The following is a 6,306-nucleotide window of genomic DNA, read 5'->3' on the forward strand; positions in this document are numbered from 1 at the left end:
AATCATCATCCAAGAGATCTTTAACCATAGCAATACTAGGTTCAACATTGATTTGCTCAGGAGGTGTATAAGTCCTAGTATTAATCTTACGAACAACAGTCGAAGTTTTAGCATGATCCTTTATCCTAATAGGAAAAGGAGGTTTCTCAACATAAGTAGGAACAATAGGATCACTATAGGTCATAGTCTTTTCTTCAACTGTAATAGGTGCAACTACTTTCACTTCAATAGGAGGATTATATTTAAACCACTTCTCCTTAGGGAGATCAACGTGAGTAGCAAAAGATTCACAGAAAGAAGCTACTATCTCATACTCAAGTCCATACTTAGCACTAAATCCACGAAAAGCATCGGTATCCATAAAAGATTTAACACAATCGAACTTAGGTGTCATACCTGACTCCTTACCATCGTCGGAACCCCAATCTTCAGAGTCCCATTTGAAATCAATAGTCTTCAGCATATAAGAACCAGCACAGGAAGTATCGAGCAGGTTGCGATCATTAAGAGAAAGCCGAGCATAAAATTTTTGAATAATCATTTCCCGGGAGAGCTCATGATTGGGGCATGAATATAACATTGACTTAAGCCTCCCCAAAGCTTGAGAGATGCTTTCTCCTTTGCGAGGCCAGAAATTATATATGTAATTACGATCACGATGAACAAGATGCATAGGATAGAACTTCTGGTGACATTCCAACTTCAATCGCTTATAATTCCAAGATCTCGCATCATCTCATAGCCTATACCATATCAATGCATCTCCCTTCAAAGATAAAGGGAAGAAGTTCCTTTTGACAACATCATCGGGAATACATGCAAGCTTAAATAATCCACAAACTTCATCCACAAAGATAGGGTGTAAAGCGGGATGCAATGTTCCATCTCCTGCAAATGGATTAGCTAGCAGTTTCTCTATCATACCCGAAGGAATCTCAAAGTAAATATTTTCATAAAGTTCAGTAGGTTGAGGAGCAACTCTTTGCTCTTCTGGTCGGGGTGAAGATACCCCGAACAAGCCCTTCAGAGGATTAGTTTCCATAGTGACAAGTAACAGAAAATTTCAGCACACTATATAAATGTTTCCTTACCAAGTTCCACTCATCAAAAGCGCTACACTCCCCGGCAACGACGCCATAAAAGAGTCTTGATGACCCACAAGTGTAGGGGATCTATCATAGTCCTTTTGATAAGTTCGAGTGTCGAACACAACAAGGAGCGGAAGGAAATGATAAGCGGTTTTCGGTAAGGTTTTCTCTACAAGCACTGAAATTGTAGGTGATAGATAGTTTTGTGATAAGATAAATAGTAACGAGCAACAAGTAAATAAAGTAAATAAAGTGCAGCAAGGTGGCTCAATCCTTTTTGTAGCAAAGGATAAGCCTGGACAATTTCTAATAATGAGAAAGGAGCTCCCGAGTATACATGGGAATTATCGTCAAGCCAGTTTTCATCACGTTCATATGATTCAGCGTGGTGTCCTCCATAGGATTCAGAGTGACACTTGCGTAGGATCTGTTCCTGTTCATGCTCAGGGACACAACGTCTAATAACACCATCTACTCCTTTATAAAGGTGTGGATCATCACAAAAGTGATGTCTTAAATCATAAAAGAACATTTTCTTTTGCTGGTATGTGAAACTAGGCGGTATAAATTTAACAACAATGTAATTAGCATAATCAGCATACCAAGGAGTAGTATGAGAAGCATTAATGACTGCTAATTGTTCATTAGGAAAGCTATCATCAATAGGCAGTGGGTCATCAAGAACATTCTCTAACCTAAACAAGTTGTCTTCAACGGGGTTCTTAGCTCCCTTTCTATCAATCATATGTAAATCAAATTCTTGGAGCAGGAGAACCCATCTAATGAGTCTAGGCTTAGTATCTTTCTTTTCCATAAGATATTTAATAGCAGCATGATCAGTGTGAATAGTAACTTTGGAATCAACAATATAAGGTCTAAACTTATCACATGCAAACACAACTACTAAGAACTCTTTTGCAGTAGTAGCATAATTTCTCTGGGCAGTATCAAGAGTCTTACTAGCATACTGGATAACATTCAATTTCTTATCAACTCTTTTCCCTAGAACATCACCTATAGCTTAATGACTAGCGTCACACATAATTTCAAGGGTATATTCCAATTAGGTGGCTGAACAATAGGTGCAGTGATTAAAGCTTTCTTAAGTATTTCAAATGCTTCTACACAATCATCATCAAAGACAAAAGGAATATTTTTTTGCAATAAATTAGTCAGAGGCCTAGAGATTTTAGAAAAGTCCTTAATGAACCTCATATAAAAACCGGCGTGACCAAGGAAACTTATTATACCTTTTATGTCCTTGGGACATGGCATCTTTTCAATAGTATCAACTTTGGCTTTATCAACTTCAATACCTCTCTCGGAGATCTTGTGCCCCAAGACAATGCCTTCATTAACCATAAAGTGACACTTTTCCCAATTGAGGACGAGACTAGTGTCTTCGCATCTCTGCAAAACTCGATCAAGGTTGCTTAGACAATCATCAAAAGAGGATCCATAAACGGAGAAATCATCCATGAATACCTCACAAATCTTTTCACAAAAATAAGAGAATATAGCCATCATGCATCTTTGAAAGGTAGCAGGTGCATTACATAAACCAAAAGGCATACGTCTATAAGCAAAAGTACCAAAAGGGCAAGTAAAAGTAGTTTTAGATTGATCCTTCGCTGACACAGGTATTTGAGAGAAACCAGAATAACCATCTAGAAAGCAGAAATGTGTGTGTTAGGATAGTCTTTCTAGCATTTGATCAATAAAAGGTAGCTTTATTTAACTTACGGAAATGAATTACCATCCTATAACCTGTAATAATTATTTGTAGGATCAATTCATCTTTATCATTAGGAATAATGGTAATACCTCCCTTTTTAGGAACACAATGGACATGGCTTACTCATTCACTATCAGCAACGGGATAAATTAAACCTGCCTCAAGGAGCTTTAGTATCTCCTTTCTTACCACTTCTTTCATCTTGGGATTTAGTCATCGTTGAGGATCTCTAACTAGTTTGGCATCTTTCTACACTATAATTTTGTGTTGGCATAATGTGGGACTAATGCCCTTCAGATCATCCAGAGTATATCCAATAGCTGCTCAGTGCTTCTTCATAGTTTTCAATAATCTTTCTTCTTATTGCTTTGAAAGGTTAGCACTAATAATAACATGATATATTTTCTTTTCATCAAGATAAGCATAGTTAAGATTATCAGGTAATGGTTTGAGTTCAAACATGGGATCACCCTTGGGTGGAGGGGGATCCCCAAGAATTTCAACGGGAAGGTTATGTTTCAGCATAGGTTCCTGTTTAAGGAACACTTCATCTATTTCCCTTCTTTCCTTCATAAACATATCATTTTCATGGTCTAGCAAATATTGTTCTAACGGATCAGTAGGAGGCACAGCAATGGAAGCAAGACCACTAATCTCATCCTTACTAGGTGGTTCCCTACCACGAGGTTGTCTACGAAACTTAGCAAAATTAAACTCATGAGACATACCATCTATGCCAACGGTGACAGTATCTTTTTCACAATCAATATTAGCACTAGCTGTATTCAATAAGGGTCTACCAAAAATAATGGGACAAAAATCATCTTATGGGGAACCAAGAACAAGAAAATCAGCTGGGTATTTAACCTTCCCACACAAGACTTCAACATCTCTAACAATCCCAACTGGTTTAATGGTATCCCTATTAGCAAGCTTAATGGTAACATCAATGTCTTCTAATTCAATGGGTGGAATGTCATGCATAATTTCTTTATATAAGGTATAAGGTATTGCACTAGCACTAGCACCCATATCACGTAAACCATGATAACAATGATCTCCTATTTTAACAGAGTTAACAGGCATGCCTACGACAGGTCTATGTATCTTAGTATCTGGTCTAGCAATATTAGTAGTTTCATCACAGAAATAAATAACATGACCATCTAAATCATCATCCAAGAGATCTTTAACCATAGCAATACTAGGTTCAACATTGATTTGCTCAGGAGGTGTATAAGTCCTAGTATTAATCTTACGAACAACAGTCGAAGTTTTAGCATGATCCTTTATCCTAATAGGAAAAGGAGGTTTCTCAACATAAGTAGGAACAATAGGATCACTATAGGTCATAGTCTTTTCTTCAACAGTAATAGGTGCAACTACTTTCACTTCAATAGGAGGATTATATTTAACCCACTTCTCCTTAGGGAGATCAACGTGAGTAGCAAAAGATTCACAGAAAGAAGCTACTATCTCATACTCAAGTCCATACTTAGCACTAAATCCATGAAAAGCATCGGTATCCATAAAAGATTTAACACAATCGAACTTAGGTGTCATACCTGACTCCTTACCATCGTCGGAACCCCAATCTTCAGAGTTGCGTTTAATTATTTCCAATAAGTCCCATTTGAAATCAATAGTCTTCAGCATATAAGAACCAGCACAGGAAGTATCGAGCAGGTTGCGATCATTAAGAGAAAGCCGAGCATAAATTTTTTGAATAATCATTTCCCGGGAGAGCTCATGATTGGGGCATGAATATAACATTGACTTAAGCCTCCCCAAAGCTTGAGCGATGCTTTCTCCTTTGCGAGGCCAGAAATTATATATGTAATTACGATCACGATGAACAAGATGCATAGGATAGAACTTCTGGTGAAATTCCAACTTCAATCGCTTATAATTCCAAGATCTCGCATCATCTCATAGCCTATACCATATCAATGCATCTCCCTTCAAAGATAAAGGGAAGAAGTTCCTTTTGACAACATCATCGGGAATACATGCAAGCTTAAATAATCCACAAACTTCATCCACAAAGATAGGGTGTAAAGCGGGATGCAATGTTCCATCTCCTGCAAATGGATTAGCTAGCAGTTTCTCTATCATACCCGAAGGAATCTCAAAGTAAATATTTTCATAAAGTTCAGTAGGTTGAGGAGCAACTCTTTGCTCTTCTGGTCGGGGTGAAGATACCCCGAACAAGCCCTTCAGAGGATTAGTTTCCATAGTGACAAGTAATAGAAAATTTCAGCACACTATATAAATGTTTCCTTACCAAGTTCCACTCATCAAAAGCGCTACACTCCCCGGCAACGACGCCAGAAAAGAGTCTTGATGACCCACAAGTGTAGGGGATCTATCATAGTCCTTTTGATAAGTTCGAGTGTTGAACACAACAAGGAGCAGAAGGAAATGATAAGCGGTTTTCGGTAAGGTTTTCTCTACAAGCACTGAAATTGTAGGTGATAGATAGTTTTGTGATAAGATAAATAGTAACGAGCAACAAGTAAATAAAGTGAATAAAGTGCAGCAAGGTGGCTCAATCCTTTATGTAGCAAAGGATAAGCCTGGACAATTTCTAATAATGAGAAAGGAGCTCCCGAGTATACATGGGAATTATCGTCAAGCCAGTTTTCATCACGTTCATATGATTTCTGTTCGGTACTTTGATAATTTGATATGTGGGTGGACCGGTGCTTGGGTACTGCCCTTACTTGGACAAGCATCCCACTTATGATTAACCCCTATTGCAAGCGTCCGCAACTACAAAAGAAGTATTAACGTAAACCTAACCACAACATTAAACATATGGATCCAAATCAGCCCCTAACGAAGCAACACATAAACTAGGGTTTCAGCTTCTGTCACTCTAGCAACCAATCATCTACTTATTACTTCCCTATGCCTTCCTCTAGGCCCAAATAATGGTGAAGTGTCATGTAGTCGACGTTCACATAACACCACTAGAGGAACAAATAACATACATCTCATCGAAATATCGAACGATTACCAAATTCACATGACTACTAATAGCAAGACTTCACCCATGTCCTCAGGAACAAACGTAACTACTCACAAAGCATATTCATGTTCATAATCAGAGGAGTAATAATATGCATAAAGGATCTGAACATATGATCTTCCACCAAGTAAACCAATTAGCATCAACTACAAGGAGTAATCAACACTACTAGCAACCCACAGGTACCAATTTGTGGTTTTGATACAAGATTGGATACAAGAGATGAACTAGGGTTTTGAGAGGAGATGGTGCTGGTGAATATGTTGATGGAGATTGACCCCCTCCAGATGAGAGGATCATTGGTGATGACGTTGGTGATGATTTCCCCCTCCCAGAGGGAAGTGTCCCCGGCAGAACAGCTCCGTCGGAGCCCTAGATTGGTTCCGCCAAGGTTCCGCCTCGTGGCGGCAGAGTTTCGTCCCGTAAGCTTGCCCACGATTTTTTCCAGGGTA

Source organism: Triticum aestivum, chromosome 3B, assembly GCF_018294505.1.
Source record: "Triticum aestivum cultivar Chinese Spring chromosome 3B, IWGSC CS RefSeq v2.1, whole genome shotgun sequence".
In the NCBI taxonomy this organism is placed as follows: domain Eukaryota; kingdom Viridiplantae; phylum Streptophyta; class Magnoliopsida; order Poales; family Poaceae; genus Triticum; species Triticum aestivum.